Genomic DNA, 27,271 nt, shown 5'->3' on the forward strand with positions numbered 1-27,271 from the left:
AAAAATTAAACAGATAAAAATCTTGATTGTGCTTTTAAAAAAAAGGTGCTATTAAGGTATCTAAGGGAAGATACCTTAAGGCCGAATAGCCATCAATGATGGCAAAAAATGTATAGACCTCCGTGATGTTGTTATACATTGAGCTCCTCCCCCTTGGTGAATCCTCATAAAAAGTTACATACCGTTTCATATTTTGTCTTTTCTTATATGAGTTTATCAAACCAGCGCCAGTGACAGCCGAGAGAAAAAATAAAAAAATAAAAAATTATCAGGAAGAGACATAAGGAGTAAAAAAAAAAAAAAAAAACAAATATAGAACACAACATATACACGATTATATAAGTATATATGTCCTTCCAATTTATCCAATCTTAATCTAATCTAAACTTTCCAATATATATCCACCCAGGATTCTTACATAATATCCCATTCTATAACTACCATACATCATACAAGCCGGTACCAAAGGGTTAACTACCGTACAAGCAGGTGCCAAGGGGTTAAACTTTGAGCTTTTCATCCAAGGTTGAATATAACCAAGCTCTCTGAATAACACATTCCAACGAGATAAGCTTTTTAATTGTCTGGGTAGCTCGGCCATTTTAATCAGTTCAAAACTCTGTAAAAAGTTCAATCTTCTTCCTTGTCGGCAGCTTGCCCCGATGTTTTCTTAACGATATCCTCTGCATACTTTAAAGCTTTTCCGGGATCTGCAAATGAGCGTTCAACGCCGTTATAAGATACCTTCATTTTTCCGGGAAAGTAAATTCCATATCTTACTCCCGGGACATCCCTCAAAGTGTGTCTTGCCGGTGTAAACAATCTCATTTTCTGGACTACTTCAGGAGAGTAATCGCGAAATATTCGCACATTATCCCCACGGTATGTCAGCTTCTTCCCATGAGTGATCTTTTTCAATATAAATTCCACTGAAGAGATGTCACAGAATTTCACAATTATCTGTCTTGAATAATTTGTTCCTCTTGCAGCATACCCAACTCGGTGAGCGACATCTATTCTTGGTTCTTCCGAGAGTTCAAAGACATCTTTGATTAAATCAGTAACGAAAGTACATGCTTGAGATTCATGTCCCTCTCGTCCTTCCTTTACTCCGAGAAACCTCAAGTTATATCTCCGAGTTCTTGATTCCAGGTCCAGACATTTATCAGTCATTCTTCCAAGTTTTTCCTCTTCAGTTTTCTGTGATTGTTTCAAACTCTTTATTTCCGAGACAATCTCTTTTATCTCATTCTCCATCTCTTCCATTATCTCATCCAGCTTTCCGATATCATCCTTTACACCTTTAAATTTCTTGTTGTAATCATTTTCAATTCTGACACACTCTGATTTTAATCTCTTATCAAATTCCTTATACTGCTTTTTCAGTTCTTTTAACTCACTGCAAGTATTATCAATTTTTTGAGAAATTCTCTCCATGCTAGTCTCCATACTCTGCTTGTTACTCTCCATGCTAGTCTCCATACTCTGCTTGTTACTCTCCATACGAGACTCCATACTTTGCATCTTCTCCAGTGTAATGTTGATTGTAGCAGTCATATCTAAAAGCATTTGCTTTATCTCTTTCTCCTTCTTGTCTCCTTTTGTTGCAATTTCAAGCAGAGACCCTTGGCTGTAAGATTCTTCTTCTTCTGAACCTTCTTCTGTCGTTTGCAGAGTATCCAATACTTTCTCGAGCTGAAGACTGATAGTATTTTTCTCTGGCACCCTTGAACGATTATCTCTGCTCATTTAAACTAATTTAAACACCCGATTTCGCCATTAATCTCCCCGATTTTCATGTCACCTTCTGATGATATCACCCTTATACAACACCAGGCGACTTCGGTGAGTTTTTTTAAAAATCGGTGCTGACTTAAAACGGCTTTCACAATTATTTTACAGGGGAGAAGCTCAATGCCGCGTCTTAATTCTCCACCGGAAGTCTCCAAATTGTTTCTGACTGCCACTAATCATCTTTCTTAGTTTTGTGTCTTATACCAAACCAGGTGTTTTGCCCTTTTACTCTGTTTCACTGAGGAGTGATTGTAGCCAAGAAATAGCTAGAGCAGCAAACAAACCTTTTACAAATTTATCATCGTTGAAAACATTAGCGACACAATAGTGCTGACTTCCGACAGGAACGGTGATGGACGCACCACACATCTCTGTCCTCTAGCTCCTGCGGACTTAAGCCGCTAGAAGTATAGTATTTTGGCGTGTGTGTTTTATCATCATTACCTGCAATGCTATGTACAACAGTAATCGCAACTTCAGAGTCCAGAACTAGGGGCCACAGTCTTAGAATAAAGGGGAAGCCATTTAAGACTGAGGTGAGAAAAAAACGTTTTCAACCAAAGAGTTGTGAATTTGTGGAATTCCCTGCCACAGAGGGCAGTGGAGGCCAAGTCACTGGATGGATTTAAGAGAGAGTTAGATTGGCTAGTGGAATCAAGGGATATGGGGAGAAGGCAGGCATGGGTTATTGAATGAGGACGATCAGCCATGATCACAATGAATAGCGGTGCTGGCTCGAGGGGGTGAATGGCCTCCTCCTGCACCTATTTTTTATGTTTCTATGTTCTACTGAAGTGTGGGTGGCCGTTGGCTCGCTGGAAGCTCATCCGCCCTTTGACAGGTCTTGTTTTTGGTCCTGCTGGGGTCCATAGGCCCCTCCTCACCTGGCAAACCAGGAGAGGAAGACGGTTTAGTCGCCGACTATCCAACCATGGAGCTGGTAGCATGGGATTACATCATACCCGTGGCGAGGGGAACTCCCCCCGACTTGACCTTTTACAAATGTAAATACAATAATTGCAAACAAAATACTCTGTTAAAACTATCACCTTAGAACTTTTAAACTACATTTTTTTAAAACACAGACTAATTACATTTTTTTTTAAATAATTACATTTACATCAAATCATATGAAAATAAAATGGAGAAAGGAATGATGTCCCTGTCAAAGAGCAAAGAGCCTACTGTCTCTCGGCAAATCTACATGCTTTTTAACGAGTGCTTCATGACAAAAGATTGGCATCCACATGGTTTATTACAATATGATTTAAAAAGCAGAGGGATTCTCAATAAATTATCTGAGTTGTACAGGAATTATGCAATTTACAGATGCAGCAAGCAGCATCTGATTTTCAGATACAATAAATTAGAATTCTCAAATGTATATCAGGACATTATTAACCCCTTCTGTGGTATTGGATGACTGAAAATGGCAGGTGGTGAAAAATAAGTCTCTGCTGATTTTTAATCTTCCTTGTCGTTGAAATTATAGCCCATCAATTTTACACAATAGTTGTCGTGTTGCTAAAACAAATGTAATGTTTTTATCAGTCTTACTTTTGGAGGCTCCTGCCAGCGTGCAGTGACTGCTTCAGGACAGATGAACTTCCTTCCATTCTTGGCTCTAAGCATGGTCGGTCCTTGATTAATAACGGTGCTTCACGATAGCCTTGCATTTACAATTTATTAGTTGCTGGATATTCTGGTTGTTTCCACCAAATAACCCTCCGCATACTCTGGTGGAGAAACAAGCATTTCTTCACAAGTGTTGATTATGATGGACTTCAAGACAGAACTGATATTGTGGACAAGTGCTGTTGGTTGAGCATTTGCTGTAAGGTACTGATCTGTGCTCTCAACTCATCTCTCAAAAACTAAAAGTCAACAAAGGGTAGCACAGTGGTGCTGTGGTAAAACCAGTGCCTCACAGCTGAAGATACCTGGGCTCAATCGTAGCCACATGGGTTCCCACCAGGTGCTTTGGTTCCCCATGTCCCAAATGGTTTGTGGACTGGCTGATTAATTGGTCACTGTAAATTGCCCCCAGTGAGTAGGCTAATGACAGATTCTGGGGAGAGTTAGGTACATTTTGAGAGAATAAAAAGGGTTTGGGTAGAATTAGTTTACAGTGAAAGGTTGGTGGTTGATGTAGATTAAGTGGCCTTAAGAGGCTGTTTCCATATTGTGTCTCTCAAAACTCTCCCTCCATACTCCCAAACCTTTGGAACAAATTTAATCCATGGAGTATGAAAATGCTTCCATTAGTGGGACCTTTCCATGAGTGGAAGAGTCTAGACAGAGATGGTCATAGTCTCAGAAATAAAGGACATTCTTTTACGAAGGAGATGAGGAGACATTTCTTCAGTCAGAGGGTGGTGAATCTTTGGAATTCTTTGGAATCAACTCCGCCGGGTTGGTGAGCGTCTGGCCAGGCCTCCGTTGGGTTGGTGAGGGTCTGGCTGGGCCTCCAGTGGGTGCGGCGAGCGGTCAGTCGGGCTGTCAGGCTACCGGTGTTGCAGCAAGCGAGCGGGCGATCTGACGGAGCTGGCGCTATGGGGTGCTGAAGGCGGCCAGCGCGGCGTGCAGGGCAGTGCTGTTCCCCACCATCATCATGATGATCCAGAAGGGCATGCTGGCCGAGGTGGACGAGCTGGGGGGCCGCACGTACGGACCCCACAGCCGGTCCCAAAACAGCTCCAGCTCCAGCCTTGGGCAGCTCTGGATGGGGGGGCGAGTTAAGGTTAGGCATTTTCCTGCCTTAGCCTTCCCCCAGCCTGGCACTGCCCCAGTCCCACTATGGTCATGTCACCCACTTTGCACACTGGCAGTCAGTGGGTTCAGTAAACAGGGGAACCCACAGGAACTGCACTCACCCATTAATCAGACTGGTTCAAGAGGACCTCTGCAGCAGTCTCATTAAAAAAAACCTCACAATTATATTCATTATATTATTTTTATATAATATCATTATACATAATTATATATAATTATATATATAATGTATATTAATTATACATAATTATATATTACAGTCATATTCACGTCATATATATATATATATATATATATATATATATATATATACACATATAGATGGTATAATGATATATGGTTAAAGAGACTGCAATACGGAAATACGCTCCCCATAGTGTAATATGGGCATTGGACACTAGATGGCGCTTACTTTTTCAATCCCATTTTCTAATTAGTTTAATTAATTAATGTGCAACTTTTGGCACTGACGAGTTATGACTTCCTTCTCAATTATATTTTATCTAAATCTGTGCAAAATTTTGTGTAGTTCCGAGACATGGGTCACGAAAGTTGATTTCTAGACACATTTTTGATGCTTAGCCCACAGCCTATTGTGTATTATCAAGATGATCAAAAATTAATTTTTATTCTTCATAAGGCCAGTGACTCCCCCCAAAGACATAATGCCTTTTAAGACTAGGGTAGAGCAAGCCAGTGTTATTGCATGAATCTTTTTCTAATGTTCATTGCCACAACACTTCATATCACCATCAACAAGCTTCTTTCTGGAGAAGAGTTGATCCTGAGATTAAACAGAAGACTCTTCAACTTCCATTACCACCTCTCCAGAGCCAAGATTACCCAAATGACATTAGTGCGCACATTCAGCCAGAGTCTCGTCGGCATTGTCTGCATCTTTACTGAAGTGTCACACACAAATCACCCAGAAGACAAAAGTCCTTCACTGACCACCTCACATCAAACCCGCACCTCTGTTAATAAAGATCCATGACAAATCTTTGGAAAATGAAGAGCAGTTTCCAAATCTCAGAAGCCATTCCTCAGCATGGACGATGCTGATGATGACACTGGTGAAAATTGCTAGCTTCCAGTGAGCTGGGGTAGCTTTCAGCTATCTGATGTCAGACAATGTTCAAAGACCAAGACCTCAAACTATAGCCAAACTCACAATTTCCTCCCTTAAACAGACAATGCACACAAGGAGGCCGTGATTAAACACCTCTGTTGAGCAGGCCACGTTGTCCATAAACATGATACTAGACTGTGAAGCAAACATTCTATTCAAAACCAAAATGGAAAAAGCTGGCAACATTCAATATGTCAGGCAGCATCTCAAGAAAATGGCACAAGAGTTTTTGTTTCAGGTCAAGTCAAGTCCAGTCAAGTCAAGTTTATTTGTCACATACACATACGAGATGTGCAGTGAAATGAAAGTGGCAATGCTCGCAGAACAACGAAACAACCAAACAAATTATAAACACAATCATAACACACATATTATTTTACATAATAAATAATAGAAGGAAAAACGTTCTGTACAGTTAGTCCCTGGTGAGAAAGGCGTTTACAGTCCGAATTGCCTCTGGGAAGAAACTCCTTCTCAACCTCTCCGTTCTCACTGCTCTCACTGGTCAGATACTTCATCAGAATTCTACCACAGCAAGTGATCTTCAGAATGCTTCAAAGAAGTTCAGAGAACCTCTGAAAAGTACATCATCAACACAAATCCACGCAGGACCCATGCCAAAAACTACTCAAACTAGGAGAGATATATTTGAGCACTGAGACTGCTTCAATGAAACTGCACAGAAACCAAACAGAAACAATGAAGCAATATTGAGTCGTTTAAATCATTTCACAGTTCATCGTCCCACGCACCTCATGCCCTTGCTATGGAACACTCTTTAGCTCTGTTCATAGGGCACCTTCAGAACCCATAAAAATCAAATGGAAACACGTTATGCTTAAACTCAAGGGACCATCAATGAATAACACTTGCCAAGGGCCATAAAATGGTAAAATAGGAGTATTCACCTCCAATTCTTTTCTACGATTTCAGTATAGGAATTGAAAGTAATATCTGCATTTTCTTATTAACTTTCCAATATATCTCACATGACAATATTGTTCCTTACCTTCAATCATTTGATCCATAACAGAATCAAAACAAGGACATTTCAAGGACATCAATCCCCAAAGAAGTTAAAGAAGCATCAATTCCAATTGCTCAAAGGCATGCTGTTTTAAAGTGATTTGCAGAATTTCTGCTCATTCACTCCCATTACTTAACACAGCCTCCTGCCTAAATTTTAGCTGAAATTTTAAAAATTCCTTCGCTCCATAGATGCTGCCTTACCCGCTGAGTTTCTCCAGCATTTTTGTCTACTTTGATTTTTCCAGCATCTGCAGTTCTTTCTTAAACATTTGAAATTTAAAAAAAATTGATCCAAACAAAAATATCCTCAAGCAAGTACGCAAATGGACAGAATGAGTTTAACGAACACGAATGGAAAGTGTTTTGTTTAAACAACCTATTTGCCAAAGATTGACTGCCTATTCTCCCAGATATTTTAATTAAAACATCCATTACTCCCAGCTTTTCCACAAAAATTTGCTTAAAAATCATTAACAAGGCTGCGCATTGCAGCCATGCTGTGTTGTACAAATGATCCAAAATGGAACTGTCCAAGATGCTCAATTCCAAATGATCGCTCAGTAAAGAGGTTAATTTGAATCCTGTTAATCTACTCTGCACATTGTACATTAACTGTAAGATTTTCTGGTAAAGAGAGCTTCACTGGAATAATCAGGCAGAAGACTCGACTGTGATAGGAAAGAAAATTAAAAAGCTCCCTACTAATTTGTAAAGCTATTTATATCATTAAATCATGCTGTCATAAACCAAATACAGGGTATGGGATAACCAAAACATATCTTTCTAAAAAAATCATTACAATATAAAGGGAGGCAATTTAAAATTTAAATTGATGAACTTTCAAGTTGTTACTTTTTTTTGAGCCTTACGAATTATAATTATATTCAACAACTTCAAGATTTTGGTTGTGCTTCTCTGATGATCTGTATTGGACCTACACCCAGATGGCCAACACCATGTCGAAAAAGTGTAGTGCAGAAAAGCAGAGTTGTGACCAGAACATTAGGCCATGGAACAGGGTCCAAAATTGAGGCAAAAAGGGATGGAATTCATAAATATAAATTGAGGGGTTTCACCACACCCCTGATGATGGACGGAGTATAGTTAATCATTTATGTTGTAATGCAAGTGTTTACATAAAAAATATTAATCAAAATGATGACAAAAGAAAGTTATATGAAGCAATACTTAATGCAAAATACTTAAAACTGTTCAGAATTACTTGCATCTTGCAGATGCGTGAAGATGGTTAGGCTTGAACAAGACAATGGTGAGGGCATATTTGGACTATTGGGTTCAGTTTTGGTCATCCTGTTATAGGAAAGATGTTATTAAGCTGGAAAGAATGCATAGTGGATTCATGAGGATGTTGCCAGGATTCGAGGGCCTGAGTTAGACAAGCTAGGCAGTCTGCTCTGGGAGACATGCCACCGAATCCATCGAGTCCTTTCCCTGCAGTGCCTGCAGGACGTTCCGTGCTGATCACTCCCCAATGTACGTGGTCAAAGGTGTCGGGCCAGAAGAACCTTTCCACGAATGACAGGTGATACGGCAATGTCCAGCTGACTGGCGCATTGCGTGGCATCTGCACCAGGCCCATCCTTCGCAACATCGGGGACAGGTAGAACCGCAGCAGGTAGTGACACTTGGTGCCCACGTGCCTTGGCCCTACGCTCCGCCTGATGCAGCCACACACGAAGGTGGCCATCATGGTGAGGGCGACGTTGGGGACGCTTTTACCCCCGTTGTCTGCCGACTTGTGCATTGTGGCCTGTCGCACCCGGTCCATCCTCGACCCCCAGATGAACTGGAAGTCGGCCCAGGTGATCCCTGTAGCATAGGAGGGAGGGACAGGTCACACTTGCGCCAAGTACAGCAGCCCCAAGAGCACCTCACACCTGATGACCAATTTATTTTCTGCTATAGAGAGGGAACACTGCTTCCACAGCTCCAGTTTCTTCCCCACCTTGGCTATCCGCTCCAGCCAATTCTTGTCACACGCCTCAGCCCCCCTGAACCAGATCCTCAGTACCTTCAAGGAGTCAGGCTTGATGGTGAAGGGGACGGAAGATCAGTCGGGCCAGTAGCCAAAGAACATGGCCTCGCTTCTCCCCCGGTTCACCCTCAGTGATGGCGAAGCTCCTTCCACGCAGCAAGACTGGAAGGAGCGACAGTTATTGCCCCCAGACCAAACCAACAGGCTGATCTATGTTTTGGGTCTTTGAGCTGATTATTTGTACCTATGTGCTGTGCGCATTCCTGTGTATGTCCGTTTCTTTTTGTGATTTTAGCTACCTGCTCTGGTCTGTACAGCACTTTGGTCAACGTGGATTGTTTTTAAATGTGCTTTATAAATAAATTTGATTTGATTTGATGTGACAGTCCGAAGGGGCCACCATCGCGCCCACCTCCGATAGCCGCGGAGGTGTGGCAGCTCGCACACCTGCAGAAAAGTCAAATCCGCCTTGACCTTGGCCAAGTACTGCAAGGCGTTTACACATCGTGCAGTGTTCTTCACTGCGCAAGTTTAGCGATACCAGTTTTAGCTCCATTGTCCTTAAAATGTCACTGACCGTCATCTTGTCCTCTCATGCCCACCGCTTTGGTGAATTGCAGCACCGTTTCGGGGCTCAGGTACTGGGTGCCGGCATCCTCAAGAAGGAGGATCTCCTCTGGTGTCGCTGGAGTTGTTGTCAGAGGGACCGTCCTTGTTCCACCCTTTTCTGGGCACAACGCCTTCTCCGTCCCCTGTAGATGTTGGGGAAGTCCAGAACTAGGGGTCACAGCTTAAGGATAAGGGGGAAATCTTTTAGGACCGAGATAAGAAAAACATTTTTCACACAGAGAGTGGTGAATCTCTGGAATTCTCTGCCACAGAAGGTAGTTGAGGTCAGTTCATTGACTATATTTAAGAGGGAGTTAGATGTGGCCCTTGTGGCTAAAGGGATCAGGGGGTATGGAGAGAAGGCAGGTACAGGATACTGAGTTGGATGATCAGCCATGATCATATTGAATGGCGGTGCAGGCTCGAAGGGCCGAATGGCCTACTCCTGCACCTATTTTCTATGTTTCTATGCTGATTAATTTCTCCCGACTCCCGGAGCTGGGGCCCATTGGCCGCTGCACATGTTGCTATTGCCAAGTGGTCCAGATCAGAAAGAAGAGCTAGCGAGGTTACGTCCATTGTCAATCTGTTGTGACGGAAGATGAATTGAATTGGCTCCAGATCCCTACTAAGGCAGGAGCTGATATGCATCATAACCAGCCTCTTAGAGGACATCATCCAGCCTCATGGAGGACTTCATTAGCGGGGATCTTATTGAAACATATAAGATTATTAAGGGTTTGGACATGCTAGAGGCAGGAAACATGTTCCCGATGTTGCGGGAGTCCAGAACCAGGGGCCACAGTTTAAGAAAATGGGGTAAGGCATTTAGAATGTAGATGAGGAAACACATAGGGCTCTTAAAGATAGCAGAGTCAGGGGATATGGGAAGAAGGCAGGAACGGGGTACTGATTGTGGACGATCAACCATGATCACATTGAATGGCCGTGATGGCTCGAAGGGCCGAATGGCCTACTCCTGCACCTATTGTCTGTTGATCGCAATGGATTCGATTGTCACCGATCAGCTGTTGTTCAGGCATGCCACCTTGCTCTTTTTGGGTATTGGTATCACAAATAGACTAGTAGGACCTCGGACCATAGTAGTGATAGGTTGAAGATATCCACAAAAACATCAGCCAGTTAGTCTGTGCAGGTTTTAAGAAGGTGGCCAGGTACACTATCACTGAATACACCAAAGCACATCCCAGCCAATTGTACATGTTGAAATGTGGTATATATTACAGTGAAGAGTAAGTGGATAATGTTCCTATAATGAGATAACAAGAAAGGATAAAGAAAAATGTCTAACAGTCATTTTTTTTATATTGTTGGTTGAGAGATAAATGTTGCCCAGGCTGAAGGATACCCTATTCTTCAAATTGTTTCATGGAATTTCAAATGACAATCTAGAGCAGATTGGAGCTTCAGTTAATATTTCATCCAAAACCAGCATTTCAAACAGTGCAATGATATGTAGGTCTACATTACAGATATTTTCAGGCATTGCAGAAAGAATGTCAGCTACCTTGGTTTTGAGGAAATACTGGATAGATTGGTCTTTTTGGCTGAGAAAGGAAGAATCTGAAACCGTGAAATAGATATACATGTGACTTTAGGCTTTTATGAAAAAATGCAAATTTTCTGGGCAATGGCCCATTTGTTAATCCAGCTGGCAGAGATGAAACCACCTTTGAGGCTGAATAAAAATAGCAAAATTGAGAAACCACAGGCCAATTCCAATCACTGAATACTACATGTTAAAAACTGAAAATAAATAAACTAGATTATTGCAAGTGAGGCAGGATGAAGACAGTCTTGTTTTGTGTGTGGAAGTTTCTCATCCATCATATGGTCACGGTGGCGCAGTTTTAATGTGCTGGGATCGCTGGTCGGCGCAGACCCGGTGAGCCGAAGGGCCTGTTTCCGCGCTGCATCTCTAAACTAAACTAAACTATACTAAACATAGATTTATTCAATGCAACTTTGATAAATGAGCAACAGGGTATATTTGTTTTAGGAAACAATGAAAAACAACTGCTTTTTTTGTCTATTAAATGTTCCACACAATTTTACCTTCATCTTTAATTCACAAGAGTAACCCTCTCTAATCCAGCCCTTCTTTCTTGTTACAGCATGGCCTCCAAAACAGTGTGAGCAAAGCCACAAGAGATCCTTAGTAGCAATAAAAGGAAAGGCAATTTCTGGTTAAAAATTCAAGAGTATGAACTTGTCAGTCAGGTAGAATCTACCCCAATTGACACCACAGTTGTGCAGAATTAGGGCAGTGGGCGGGTGCTATAGGCCTGCACGGGAAGGTAGACGCTCTCACCCCCATGAGTCTCGGACAGATGGGGCTCGTCAGCCAAGGGAAAGGCAGTCCATCTAGGAGAGGGAAAACTCTGATTTAAAACCTCCACTGCCTTGTGGCTATATCCAGTCATGGAAAAGGCTGGGGAGTAAACCTCAAGAAAATCCGGAGTCGGAGTCCCTAAGGCAGTTTGTCATTGGCCACAACCTCGCTCTGGCGACGGCGCTGGTGCCAAACTGTAACGTCCCTGCTGTTCCTTTGGATCGATCAGCAACGTGGAGAGGGGGGACGTGCTGCTTGGGCAACAGCCTGTCCTCCATATGACATCGCCCAGGCTTGCATCCGACCATACATCACCTGCAAATCTACACCTACAATCTGGAGAGGACACTCCAGCTTCGCCTGCAGGATCGACACAACACGGGGAGCAACAGTTACCGGTTATAAGTCATCGCTAGATTGGCGTAAAGTGAGGCGCCAGGGGATGCTCCCGGCGGTGGGAGGCATTTTCGGATCTCACTGGACAGCTACCGCCCGCCTCAAGCTGGCCAGCCCCCAGCCAATAAGGTGCTGTCCCGCCATGGTCTGCTATCCTCACTGGGTGCACGGGGATTAGGAACCATCTGAACAGCAGATCGCAACCTTCGCACCTAACAACAAAAGAACACGTCAAAAGAGACCAGCTCTAAAACTGGGAACTTGGAATGTCCGGCCTCTCTGAAAACCTATAGGACATCAGCGATTGCAGGAAAACATCTGTCATAAACGACGAGCTCGAGAGATTCAACGTAGACATAGCCACCCTTCAGGAAACAAGGCTGGCAGACTGGGGCACACTGAAGAAGGAGTACACGTTTTACTGGCAGGGGAATGACTCCTGAGAAGCCCAGAGAGCACGGAGTAGCCTTCACAGTAAGGAACAGCCTGTTGAATACGGTGGAACCAGGCAGTAATGGCTCAGAGCGACTCCCGACTCTCTGCCTGAACACCACCGCAGGCCCAGTCACTCTTGTCAGCGTGTATGCCCCGCCACTGTCCTCCACATCACACACAAAGGATGGGTTTTATGAGAACCTCGCATTCATCATCAGCAGCATCCCCAGCAAGGAAGAACTTGTACTCCTGGGCGACTTCAAAGCCAGAGAGGGTCTTCCTGCCTTGGGCAATTTGGTGTGGGCAAAATGAATGAGAACGGACAGTGACTGCTTGAGCTGTGCACTAACCATGACCTCTGCATCGCCAACTCGTATTTCCAGACAAAGCTCCAGCACAAGGTTTCTTGGAGACACCCAAGCTCAAAGCATTGGCATCAACTGGATCTGATCCTAGTCAGACGTGCCGCCATCAAGAACGTTCTCCACACACGCTCCTACCACAGTGCGGACTGCGACACAGACCACTCCTTGGTGTGTTGCAAGATCAGGCTGCAGCCAAAGAGGTTTTACTGTACCAAGAAGCAGGGGAACCCCCGCATCGATGTCAGCAAGATGCCCTGTTCGGATTTCGTGCAACAGTTTGCAGAGGCGTTTGAGAGCGAACTCGGCACCTCGTGTCCTGGAGACTCTGCAACCGAGAACTGGGAAATTCTGCAGGACACCATGCACCGCACAGCCTTGGCTAGCTTTGGGAAGAAGACCTCAAAGACGTATGACTGGTTTGAGGACGTCGACCGAGATGATTCCCGTCATCGAAGCCAAGCGCTGCGCCCTAGCAGAGTACAAGTGGTCAGCTAACGAGAAGAACCTGCAGATTCTCAGGGCTACCAGGAGCAAGGTTCAGCAGACTGCCAGGCGTTGCGCAACGACTACTGGACACAGCTTAGTGAGGATATCCAGACGGCCATAACAGGGTACATCAGGAGAATGTACGATGGCATTAAGAAGGCATTAGGACCAGTCCATAGCAAGACAGCCCCCTCAAATCATTCACTGGGAAAGTAATCACAGACGAATGTCAGCAGATGGAGAAATGGGTGGAACACTACTCCGACCTCTATTCGAGATAGAACATTGTGTCCCCCTCAGCCCTTGATGCCATCGAGTGCCTGCCAACCACGGATGAATCAAACGCAGAGCCGACAGTAGAAGAACTCAGCAAGGCCATTGACAGCCTGGCCCCAGGCAAGGCCCCAAGCAAGGCCCCAGGCAGCGACGGGATTCCCCCTGACCCGATCAAGCATTGCAAGACTACCTTACTGCTTCCTTTGTATTAAGTCCTCTGCCAGAGCTGGCAGGAAGGAGTTGTGCTGCAGGACATGAAGGATGCCACGATCATTACCCTATACAAGAACACGGGCGAGAGAAGCGACTGCAACAACTGCAGAGGCATCTCCCTCCTCAAAATCGTCGGCAAGGTCTTTGCTCGGGTCATCTTGATCCGCCTGCAGAAGCTGGCAGAACGTGTCTACCCAGAGTCACAGTGCAGTTTCCGAGCTGGAAGGTCAACAGTAGACATGGTCTTCTCCCTTCGCCAGCTCCAGGAGAAGTGCAGAGAGCAACGGATGCCCCTGTATGTTGCTTTCATTGACGTCACCAAGGCGTTCGACCTCTTCAGCAGAGATGGCCTATTTAAGGCTCTGCCAAAGATCGGCTGCCCACCAAAACTGCAGAGCATGATAGAATCCTTCCGCAGTGGCGTCAAACAAGGCTGTGTCCTCGCTCCCACACTCTTTGGGATTTTCTTCGCTCTGCTCCTGAAACATGCCTTCGGCACTGCAATAGAGGGGATCTACCTGGGTGCTAGACCAGATGGCAGGCTCTTCAACCTCACCCGCCTCAGAGTAAAGACAAAAGTACGTAAAGCTCTCATCAGAGACATATTGTTTGCCGAGGACACCGCAGTTGTGTCCCACACCCAGCAGGAACTACAGACACTGATGGACCACTTCTATAGGGCATGCAAGGACTTCGGGCTGACCATCAGCCTGAAGAAGACTACTACAAATTTGATGCTGTCCATCAGTTCACGTACCTCGGCTCCACCATCACCGACAACCATTCCTTGGACACAGAGATTGATAAGAGGATCGGGAAGGCAGCTACAACCCTCACTCGCCTCACAACTTGAGTGTGAACCAACCCAAAGCTGACAGTGAAGACAAAGATAGCAGTCTACAACGCCTGTACCAACAGCATGCTGCTGTACGGCTGTGAGACATGGACTACATATGCCAGGCAGGAGAGAAGACTCAACACCTTCTACTGAGAAGCATCCGCCATATCCTGGGCATATCCTGGCAAGACAGAGTGTCAACGCCGAGATCCTGTCTCGTGCTGGCCTTCCCAGTATGTACACTCTACTCAGGCAGCGCAGCCTGCGGTGGCTGGGCCATGTCCACCGCATGGAGGATGGCCGTATTCCAAAAGTCATCCTCTATGGGGAGCTAACATCTGGGAGGAGAACCATTGGCCGCCCCCAGCTACGTTACAAGGATGTCTGCAAGAAAGATATGAAGGCACTCGACATCGATGTGGAATCCTGGGAGAGCCTTGCAGCCGACCGCACGAGGTGGAGAGGTACCCTGAACCAACATCTCAAAACAGGGGAAGAGAAACTGTTGAACGCAGCGGCGGACAAGCGGGTACACAGGAAGGTGCGCAGCAACTTTAACAAACCAGAGATCACACACGAAAGTGACCGTTGCGACATAGACTGTCACTCCCACATTGGTCTCTTCAGCCACAAGCGACGCTGCTCCAGCCGAGGTGCCAACAACTAGGATGCATCACCCATGGTCTGTCATGACCGAGGGGGGCCTTTGATGATGATGTGCAGAATTAATTGCAGGATTGAAATTTCATGTTTATCACATCAATTCCTGCAGAATTTGTCAGGTGCATCAACACAAATTGTGCAGATCCAAAGCACAATCATTAACAGTGACTCCTATCAGCAGATTTCTTTCAACACAGTCAAACAGCATATTTAAACATCGACACATGGAACTGCAGATGCTGATTTACATACATATTTAAACAATCCAGCAATAAATGGTAGGCTTAATTTTCCAGAACATGTTAGCCTGACCAAAGAAACTCAGCTTCACATCAATAATTTGTAACCACCTGTTGAGTGTACATGCTCAGAAGAAACACATGTTTTGATGTTAACTGGAAATGCGATTCAGTACCACTAAGACAGCGAGTGGCTGGCAGTTCATGTTGGAAAGTTTAATGGAGCACAATGCTCTAGCTATTTAATGCAGACAACATCAAGGTACTGAAGGAAAAGCCTTAGCTGTCATCTTTGACAGAATTTGTCAAATTATTTGTCATGTTAGGCTAGCTAACCGGATCTTGTACAATTATACAGCATAATACCAGATGTGTTGTGAAATCATACAGCAAGACTCAGAAATATTGGATTGAATGATTGGAATCACAGCTTGCCTGTACATACACAAATATCAATTGATTAAATCAAAAACTGCTAATTAAATTATCATAAACAGTAATTAAGAAATCTGCCACATTAAGTTTTATACCAAGACTTAACTAATGAAGGATAAAATAAAGAATTGCTCCACATGAATCGTCATTTCACATTTTTAAGAACTTAAGAGACATTAAATATAATGGTACACCACTGTTACAAAGTGGTGAGACATTAAAATCTACCTGGTCTGCTCGATCATTACATTTTAACTTTCACGATTCCTGGGAGACAGGTTAAAATAAGCATACTTGCAGATTGCCTTTACAAATTCAAATAATCATTTTGGGTGTGGGACTGCAACTTTAATTGCTTCCAACATTTGCTATTGAACCCAGTGTTGTCCTTTCTCATTTGCGAGCCTCATGGATTACCTTTCCATTATTCTCACCCCTCCGCAATGCTCTCCAACTCATCTTCATCTCTCCATACCCTTCCATCACACAGAGATCCCTAATGCTCAATTGATTCTACGGTAGCAGGAATAAGACCCAATCACCTATTACCTGGAGTTCAGTACCTGCCGGACAGGTAGGAGATGAGATACTTTGTCAGTTTCACTCCTAGATCTTATGCTAGTTGCCACAGTGACAGTGTGTCCACAAGGTGGGGGGGGGAAGGTTTTTTGGTAATTGTTACAATTGGCTCCCAATAATGTGCCTGATTGATTTTTTCCATTTACATTAATTTTAATTACATACTTTAATGGCAATTAACATCTCTAAATGTGCTCACTTTTCTGCAATAGATTCATTTCTTTGGGATTATTAACTAATCATGTCTCACCATAAAAAACAAAGTCCAAACTTGGCTGCTCTCTTGTTATTTCAATAAATGTACTGATCCAGGAAGCTATTCTGAATGAATTTATACTTCAAATTATCTTCACTAATTTGATTTGCCCAGTCTATTTGAAGATGAAAGATTCTAAAAAGATTGTATTAACTTTGCTAAGATCTCATTTCTTGATTGATTCATTCTCCAACAGTGAAGCATCGGCCATCTCTGCAGCTATTATAACACATCACTTGCCATGCCATCGTTAAGCATTTTTGTTTTATATATCCAATTCGTTGAAAATCTCTATTCATTTGATATTTAACTAGTTTTCAACTAGTTCAAGTTCAAGTTTTCATTTATTGTCACTTAACCAATTGGTACAGTGAAATTTGGGTTACCATACAGCCATACGAATAAAAAGAACACAACACACAATAGAATTTTACATGAACATCCCCACACAGCTGAATCAGCGTTTCCACTATGAGGGAAGGCAATAAAGTTCAGTCATCTTCCTTCCTCGTTGTTCACCTGTGGTCGGGGTCTCGAGCCCTCCGCAGTCGATGCCACGGCGGCCCAATGTTCAGGCCCTCTCGCCGGGATGATTGAAACTCCGACTAATTAGTTTATCTATTAGAATTAACCAAATTGGCTATGATGTTATTGAATGATGGAGGAAACTGGATGGCCCTAAAACCTCCCTCCTGATTATTTTTCTTGTTCCACTAGTCATTTCATCATCTATATAATTAAATGTCTCATCTTGACCACTTCCTGTCTGCGCTGTATATTGATTTTAGAAAAAACGCTACCCTGTATCCCTGTGATTTTTGGCCATCTTACTCACAGTCCACCTCTGCTGAGCCAGCCTTGAGGATTTTTCCCATCGATGAAAAATAAAAAAGTTATGAGTGTTTAAAAAACCTTGAGATCAGCTGATTGGTCCTCTCGCCTGTCAATCACCGTGATGAAGGTAACGCCCCTTCCGGGGGGGGACAAGACTATAAAACCCCAGATGCCTGGATGTGAGTCGGTCACTCTGCAAAATCGCGAGGGAGAGGCCATGACTGTCATTCTAAGCTGTGAATCAACTGACTGTCATTCTAAGCAGCGAATCAACAATGTATTTGCAATAAATGATTTGTCAGCCCTTAATGACAATGCCATGAGTTGTTTGGTCTGATGCCCTGCCTGTGCTTGAAAGTGCAATGTTTTATTGGAAATGAAATGAAATGACAATGCCATGTGTTGTTTGGCCTGCTGCCCTGCCTGTGCTTGAAACTGCAATGTTTTATTAGGTCCGACTGTGTTTGGAAGGAATAAATGCTTTAATAGGTCCGACTGTGTTTGGAAGTAATAAATGCTTTATTGGGTCCGACTGTGTTTGGAAGGAATAAATACTTTATGACGTCCGACTGTGTTTAGTCCAAAAGTCCCGCTCATTTTGTGACTTCCGCTTAGTGGACAGGTCGCGATTATCGCGTAAATTCCGGTGAGTGCAGAGGTCACGCTGATTGCATAATTTCTGGTAAGTGCAGAGGTCACGCTGATTGCGGAAAGAACAGTACTCATAGTTTTGAGACACAAGGAACTGCAGGTGCCGAACATAGGCATGATGTCAGACCCTTTTTCGCAGGATGGATTCATCCATCCTAGAGGACATAGCTTTAACGTGAGAGGAGCAAAGTTTAAAGGAGATGCGCGGGACGAGTTTTTTTTTTACAGAGGGTGGCGAGCGCCTGGAACACGCTATCGGGGGAGGTGGCTGAGGCAGACACAATAGTGGCATTTAAGAGACCTTTCAATAGGCATATGAACATGTTGTGAATGGAGGGATATAGATTATGTTCAGGCAAGTAAGAATTGGTCTTGGCATCATTCTCTCACAGTAAAGGGCCTGTTCTTGTGCTGTACTGTTCTAAGTTTTTTATTCTATGTTCTAACACAAATTGCTTGAGTAACTTAGCGGGTCAGGCATCTACAATCCGACTGTCCCGACTCGAAACATCACCTGTCTATGTCCCCTAGATAAGCAGTCTGATCCACTGAGTTAATCCAGTACTTTGTATTCTACTCATAACTTTGAGTCAGTCTTTTGAATACTTTTTTGAAGAAGGTGTCTGGATCGTCACCCTCTATCCATATGAAGTATCTAAAGTTGCAGAAGCTCTTCATCACTTTTAGATCTTCAACTGGATCCTTAACAATCCCAATAACTCGAGTCATGAACGCTCTTTTCTCATGGGTAAGGATTTCAAACAAGAACATCGCCATAATAAGCGAGACATGATAGGCAGGAGAGAGCAGTTTTAAAGAACTCCTTCTCCAGGTGAGGCAAACCAGAATCAGAATTCCACCTTCTCAAAATGAGCAACTCTCCCACAAAACTAAACCTTTGGTTCATTCTAAACAGAATCAAAACATTGCAGTTATCAGTGCATATATTCCAACCCTAGAAACTTTAGGCGAGGCCAAGAATGAAAACAGAATTCTACTCCCTATCACTAAAGTAAGAGAAATTGATCCTCCTGAACAACTATATTCTGGAGAAGAAATAGCACCCGAGATAAGGTGTGATTACAAGATATGGGGAAAGCTAACGCCAATGCAGTCTTCGCCCGACAAAATTCATGTACATCATAACAAACACACTGGTGCATCAAAGGGACAAGCAACACCCTGGTCCAAGCACTGCCACTTGGTAGATCATTTTACTGTCCAATTGTGCAACTGCAAGGAAGCCCATGTAATCTGGGCTGATAATGGTCACTGACCACTGCTGCACCAACTACTTTGCTCTGCTAACTCCATCAAAATGGCCCAAAACATCAGTTTCCATTTTTTATTATTAAAGAGAAAACAATAGTATGTTATTTAAATGGAGGGAGAACTTAGCCAATCCCCATTCCATTCTCACTTTATACACAGTCATCTTCCAACCAATATCACTGGACAATAACACAAAACCGAAATCCTACCCGAATCTTCCTCTATCACACTTGTTGCTCACCCTAGACCAATTTCAGCATTAATATCACAATTTTAAATTAGGATCATTTATTTCTACACAGTCCACAAACAGAATGGGGGAACGTATCTTGTCACTTTGGTAAAACTTCTCAGAATATTTTCAATTGAATACTAAATTTCAGCAAGTATGAAAGTCCCACTGAGTTGACACGATAGTTGTTTGAACAATGACTCAATTGCAGTCACATGCAATGGCAACAGTAATTAAAACATAACATCTCTTAGTCATGGCTACGTGCTAATTTTCACTTCTAATCTTTAAAAATGTGATGCAAAGCCCGTTAACTTGCGAGTTAACCACAAAATTTCAGCTAACATTGAAATATTGAAGGACTACTGCACTATTAAAACCTCCGCCTTCCCACTCAGATGGTTTTAGACGACCACCACAGATTAGAAGATCATGTCAGCCACTAGAAATATAGTCCACATACCAATCAATTATGATTTTGGTTATGGTGGAGTGATATTTTCAATTCAGCTGAACCCTCTCCAATGCCAGCACATCCCTCCTCAGATATGGGGCCCATAAACTGCTCACAATACCCCAAACGTGGTCTGACCAGTGTTTTATTAAGCCTCAGCATTACATCCCTGTTTTTTTTATTCTAGTTCTTTCAAAATGAATGCTAACATTGCATTTGCCTTCCCTACTACCGATTCAACCTGCAAATTACACTTTTGGGAATTTTGCACCAGCACTCCCAAGTCCCTCTGCACCTCAGATTTCTGAATCCTTTCCCCATTTAGAGAATAGCCTGAATATTTTCCATTCAAATTTGGCTGCATAAATTAATTTACAGAGATGATTTGCCAGTGGTACTAATTATTGCTTAGTTTGAAACTGAAAATAAATCTTCATTAAATTAAAATATAATTAGGCGTTGAAAAGAAAAATCAACAAATTCTGTACAAAGCATCTCAGAATGGGTTGGAAACAATAGGGCTTCAATATAATTGTATTGTGTTAATCTCATTATTTATGTTTAATGGCTGGAGTTAATGATGATGCATATCTGCATATCTTAGTTGCACCACTAATTATTGTATAAACTACAGAATGAGAGATAAATATTCCGCCTTTCACATCAACTGACTACAATTAAAAGATAGTCTTTTTTTCATAAGTACAGATGCAACAAAGTTTACTATTTATTTTCTGTTATAGGCTGTGGGCCGAGGAGCTTTTTCATTCGTTCGAAAATATTATATAAATCATATTATATAAATCATACCTGAAACTCGTCAAGAACAAAACCTGCACATTTTTTAAAAATATGACAAAAACTTCCAATTTTCAGAGTAGTAATTGTCCAATCAATGCACGTTTGACATTGAGGTCGGGCACAAATTGACCAATCCCGCACTTTGTTTTATGGTCACTAGGCAGCGAGGACCCTGGGATCATGGCTGCCTCTACATTACATCAAAACAATAGCAAGGTTTCCAAGAAATAAAGGTAATGCTAACCTTGCTGATCATTTTGTTTTTCAATTGATTTATCTTTATAAATTTATGATGTGTACTGTTAAATAAAAATGATATATAACAAATGTAGAGCTAGGGCTAGGGTCAGGGTCAGGGTCAGGGTCAGGGTCAGTTGGTCAGTCTGTCATTCGGGCTAGTCGGTAGGCCGATGGACGCTGTGGAGGATCGGTCGGGCTGTCGGGCCTTCTGGCCACCCGACCAATTCAACTGGATTCCAATCCAAAGTTAATAATATTGGGAATATCAGAACAAAGTATAAAACTTACAACAAATCAAAGAAATGTTCTTAATTACAGTATAATTACTGGGGAAAAATGAATACTAAGATTTCAGAAAAATCCAACAACCCCCACAATTAAAATGTGGATTACAGAAATGTCTGAGACTTTACACTTGGAAAAAATTAGATTTGTTTTAATTGACAAACCAGAATTATTTGTTAGAATATGGTCTCCATTTATTGATTTTTTAAAGAGGTAAACTGGTTCAACACAGAAGCTGGACTGAAACCCAAGCTCAGGATTGGATGAATAACTACGTCTTACAATCTATGGACATATTGTAGCGGCACCAAACGTGGTGAATAAAGGTGAGACGTCAGGCCGGTTCAAACAGTCGTTTATTCAGTGGTGACACGTTAGGTTGGTGCACTAACTATAATAACAGTGTTGCTGTAGCTGAGCGAGGTTGTTCACTCGGGCTCAGCTACCGGTTGACTCCTTAAGGTCTCGAGGTGAGATGACCTTAAGTACCAGGACACTCCCTCTAGCCCATAACGTCACGTGCCTGCCCTCATACCTCCTGTCGAGGGTTCGAGCATAAGTGGCTCGTGTATAGGCTGATGCCACAATATCTCCAAAACTGTTATTGGTAATTTTGTTTGTTTGTTTTTTTTCGTTTTTTCTTTCTCTCCTTTTTTTTCTCTTTATCTCTTCCCTTCTATTGGTTTATAGATCATTCTTTTCAGTTCTATCTTTTAAAAAATTCTATAAAGAACAGAAGCTTTGTATGAATGTAATTGATAAACAAACCGTGATGCTATTATGTGTTTACGCTTCTACTAAAAACAATTAAAACATTTTTTTTAATATTGATTATATTATTTTTATATAATATATTTATACATAATTATATATGATTAGTCATATACACATTATATATATATATATATATATATATATATATATATATATATATATATAGGATAATAATATTTGGTTTAAATAGACGGCAACAGAAATAGGCTCCCCATGGTGTAATATGGGCATTGGACACTAGATGACGTTCACTTTTTCAATCTCATTTTCTAATTAGTTTAATTAATTAATGTGCAACTTTTGGCATTGACGAGTTATGACTTCCTTCTCAATTATATTTGATATAAATCTGTGCAGAATTTCATGTAGCTCCGAGACATGGGTCACGAAAGTTGATTTCTTGACACATTTTCGATGCTCGGCCCACAGCCTATTAGAAATCCCAATCATCACAACTCTAAATTATCAACATGATATTATCAACTTATTTTGTCTCTCTAACTTTGTAACCTAGTCCATCCTATGATCACTTCTCATTGCAGACCTCAGCATTGTATCAGTTTCAAAGGTCTGATATCAGGTATGTGAATTGTGTGCCCTGACCATCACGTCGCACATGACCAAACAGAATGACGAAAGCTTGCTGCCCAATGCACTCAACAGTGTGTGAGGAAAGAAGTCTAAGTAAGTAAGACCATCAGAACCTACAAATATTAGTAGCGATGCTACAATGCCGTTTTGTACTGCCCATCGGAGGCAGACTTCCTCGGGCTGCTAGCTGCTGAAGAATAATCGATCCGCCACCCATTCACGCTATATTAAAAAATACATTTTTTAAACGCTGGACAATTTAATATTTGGATTAAAATAAAAAGTGACTTTGAATGCCCTCAACGCCTACAACGTGATGGATCGCAAGAACGGGACGAAACAAAGTGCAAGTCGGATATTTTACATATAATCTTGCTTCTTGGGATGGCTTTAATCTAATTTTACGTTGCGAAAATGTGATTTGAGCCCCATACGAACCAGCAGTGTTTTTCCTGCCGATATGGGGTTCAAATTCACCGCAAATGCAACGTTCCAATCGTTCGCGTTCCAGAAGCAAGATGATTAAAATGCCCATTTTTTGGGGAGATTAGCCATCCAAATAGTCTATATTTTGTCTTATTCTCTCTCTCCATGATCATTATTTTTAAACTAAATATTCACAACAGTTTGAGTCGCATGTATTGTGCAAAAAACAATAATTTGATTATATTTTGGGTGGATGTTTCTAGATTAATTTTTGGGAATTAAACATTAAATTCCTTCTACCTGGGAAATAAATTCATGACAGTGAGATTTAAAAATCATGTTATATTGTGAATTCTTGTGTGAATGGGATTAGTTTGTTATTTGGATACTTAGGCTATTTTTTTTTTTAATCCTTTTCTTAAGAAATGGAATCTACAGGACATTGTTAATGGGAAATTAGTGGGCAGAAAGGCATGTCATGTGTGGTTTGAAGAGCAAAAACTTGTAGTTTACAATGCCAAAATTGAAACGTTGAGGAAAAACAAGGTGTACAGAGTTGCTTATTGGTTACAATCTGAGGAGTATGATGATGCTACTGATTATGATATGCCAATGTACCAGCTAGCAACTGATCTTCTCCATAAAGACTTGGTCTATTGCTAGAAATTGTAATTTATTTACCTATCTGTTACGAACTACAGCATATTATACAACAGGTCATTGCATTTTCATTTCAATTCAATTGCAGTTTCAAGCACAGGCAGGCCAAACAACTCATTTCATTTTCATTAAGGGCTGACAAATCATTTATTGCAAGTACATTGCAGACTCACAGTTCAGTTGATTCACAGCCTAGATTGAGTCGTGGCCTCTCTATCGCGATCTTGCAGAGTGACTGAGTCATGTTCAGGCATCCGGGGTTTTATAGTCCTGCCCCCCACCACCTCCCCGGGAAGGGGTGTTACCTTCATCGCGGTGATTGACAGGCGAGAGGATCTCAAGGTTTTTTAAACACTCATAACTTTTTTATTTTTCATCGATGGGAAAAATCCTCGGGGCCTGCTCAGTGGAAGAGGACTGTAAGATGGCCAAAAATCATAGCGATATATGGTAGCATTTTTCTAAAATTAATATACAGCGCAGATAGGAAGTGGTAAAGATGAGACTTTTAATTATATTTGATGGTCACTTTTCAACTATCAGCACAATATGTGTATCCAAAATGTCCATATTGCCTACTCTTTCTAAACCATTTTATCATTACAGGTACCTGCAAAATTTTGCTGTATTATTTATTGCACCATGTTCTGCTCATCATTGTTCTTTGGTCAATACCAACGAACGATTCAACCAAAAAAAGCCATTACGCGCAGCAGTAACTCTACAGTTCAGGCATCATCTCTGGAGAAGACAGATGATTCAACCAAACTGCTGGTCATCCCTCAATTTCTGGAACCTCCTTAAAATTAAATTCTCTAGTGTTGCAAGTAAAATCCATTTAAAGGCATTTTGGAATTCAATTTGAATTTAGATAATGTTTCATTGGACACCACAAGCAAATCTGAGCCAAGGCAAACATAATGCTTAAGCCTGGGAAACAGTAATATTTTAAGAATGCAACTAAAGAAAAGCAAATATTTAAGCATCATTGTTTGTGATAATTGCAATGATTTGGAATATTGCCTTTTTTATTACAGAAGACTGAGGTACAATTTACAAGAATGGTATTTCCACAGTCCACATAAATGCAAGTGGATGAACCACATTATTTTCAAATAAAAACTGGATATGTTGCCCTACTCTCATCGCACTGCATGGTATTCACATGTATAAATATACATAAAGCTCACTATGTGCAAATCAATAGTTACTGAAATTGGTGCAAATTAACCATGCCAGAAAATATTATGACTGAGAATTTAAACCCTTCTTCAGATCAACATATTCATTAAAAGCCGTTATTTTCTGCGTAACTAATAGGCATGTGAGATCTCAAACATATCGGTCTAAGATAAGGCACTTGAAAAGAGAAATGAGTGAAGTGCCTTTGGAAGCTCTGCTTTTGGAAGGGATGAATATAAAGGAAAAGCTATGTTAAAGTAGAACAATACTGTACAAGCAATCAAGTCCACCATTGTACTTGTTTATAAATTACTTTTATAGATTACTTTTTGGAATTGAATCCATTTAAAAAAACACATCTTTGCCGTAACTTCTTTCAGATTTTAGCATTACCATACCATTCGCACGAAGCTCCTACTGTTTTTTGTTGGCAATAGAAGCAGCAATTCAAACAATTCTGGTATTTCAATATAGTCAATTCTTATGGTGCTTACCTCTAATAAAATGGAGGAGACTCCACCCATCCTAAAACTATTGACTGCTGAAGACGGCAAAACCTGTAATAGAGCAACAGGGGCAGTTTGTGGCAAAGTTGACATACGATAAGCTTTAAAGACTGATATCAAATGTGACATTTTTCATTTATTTGTAAATGCCTCTTTTATAATGCACTGACAAGAAGCGACAGTTGCCTCTTGCAGGATAACCCAGGTGATGACGAAGTGGACAAGTCCTGACAGGTTCTTTAATGAGATTCTGCATTAGGACCACCATCTAATACTTTCTACCAACAAAAATCAAAGCCTTCACTTTCACCCGTATAACCTGATAATTCAGCAAGGATTATCACCAGACAAAGCCAAATTAACTCATTGAGTACTGGCTTCATTCCTATTTTTTATGTTTCTATTTATTGATTGGGGACGATCAGCCTTGATCACAATGAATGGTGGTGCTGGCTCGAAGGACCGAATGGCCTCCTCCTGCACCTATTTTCTATGTTTCTATGTTTATTTTCTATCATTTTGATGCAGTTATTCAGAGAATTAAATCCTTATAGCTTTAACCATTAAATGTTGTTATTTAAATAATTTTATGCATTTTATCAGCAAAAGCTTTTTACTGTACCCCGGTACACGCGACAATAAACTATACTGAAATGAACTAAATGCAATAAACATAGAGAAATAGGTGTAGGAGGAGGGCATTTGGCCCTTCGAGATCATTGTGATCATGGCTGATTATCCACAATCAGTAACCAGTGCCTGCCATCTCCCCATATCCCATGATTCAGCTAGCCCCTGGAGCTCTATCTAAATTCATCTTTTCTCTTTTAAATTCATCCAGTGAATTGGCCTCTAATGCCTTCTGTGGCAGAGAATTCCACAAATTCACAACTCTCTGGGTTCTCATCTCACTTTTAAATGGCCTCCCCTTCATAACATTTTTCCTGCATCCAGCTTATCCAGTCCTTTTATAATTTTACACGTTTCTATAAGATCCCCTCTCATCCTAAATTCCAGTGAATACGAGCCCAATCTTTCCTCATGTGACAGTCCCGCCATCCCAGGGATTGACCCTATGAACCTACGCCACACTGTCTCAATAGTAAGGATGTCCTTCCTCAAATTAGGAGACCAAAACTGTACACAATACTCCAGATATGGTCTCACCAGGGCCCTGTACAACTGCAGAAGGACCTCTTTACTCCCATGCTCAAATCCTCTCGTTATGAAGGCCAACATGCCATTAGATTTCTTCACTGCCTGCTGTGCCTGCATGTTTACTTTCAGTGACTGGTGTACAAGGACACTCAGGTCCCGTTGCATTTCCCTTTTTCCTAATCTGACACCACTGAGATAATAATCTGCCTCCTTGTTCTTTCCGCCAAAATGGATAGCCTCACATTTATTTACATTATACTGCATCTGCCCACTCACCCAACCTGTCCAAGTCACCCTGCAACCTCCTAGCATCCTCATTGCAGTTCACACTGCCACCCATCT

The 27,271-nt window shown here is 41.8% G+C and overlaps 1 long non-coding RNA gene across 1 annotated transcript in view; it reads right to left on the reverse strand.

The window, feature by feature from the left end:
• LOC129703645 (uncharacterized) overlaps positions 1-27,271 on the reverse strand; it is a 54,236-nt gene that overhangs the window by 8,078 nt on the left and 18,887 nt on the right. Inside the window, exon 2 of the long non-coding RNA XR_008724599.1 lies at positions 25,760-25,822. This is a non-coding gene — a long non-coding RNA (uncharacterized LOC129703645). The remainder of the gene's footprint in view (positions 1-25,759; positions 25,823-27,271) is intronic.

The sequence above is a fragment of the Leucoraja erinacea genome, chromosome 14, assembly GCF_028641065.1.
Source record: "Leucoraja erinacea ecotype New England chromosome 14, Leri_hhj_1, whole genome shotgun sequence".
Classification (NCBI taxonomy): domain Eukaryota; kingdom Metazoa; phylum Chordata; class Chondrichthyes; order Rajiformes; family Rajidae; genus Leucoraja; species Leucoraja erinaceus.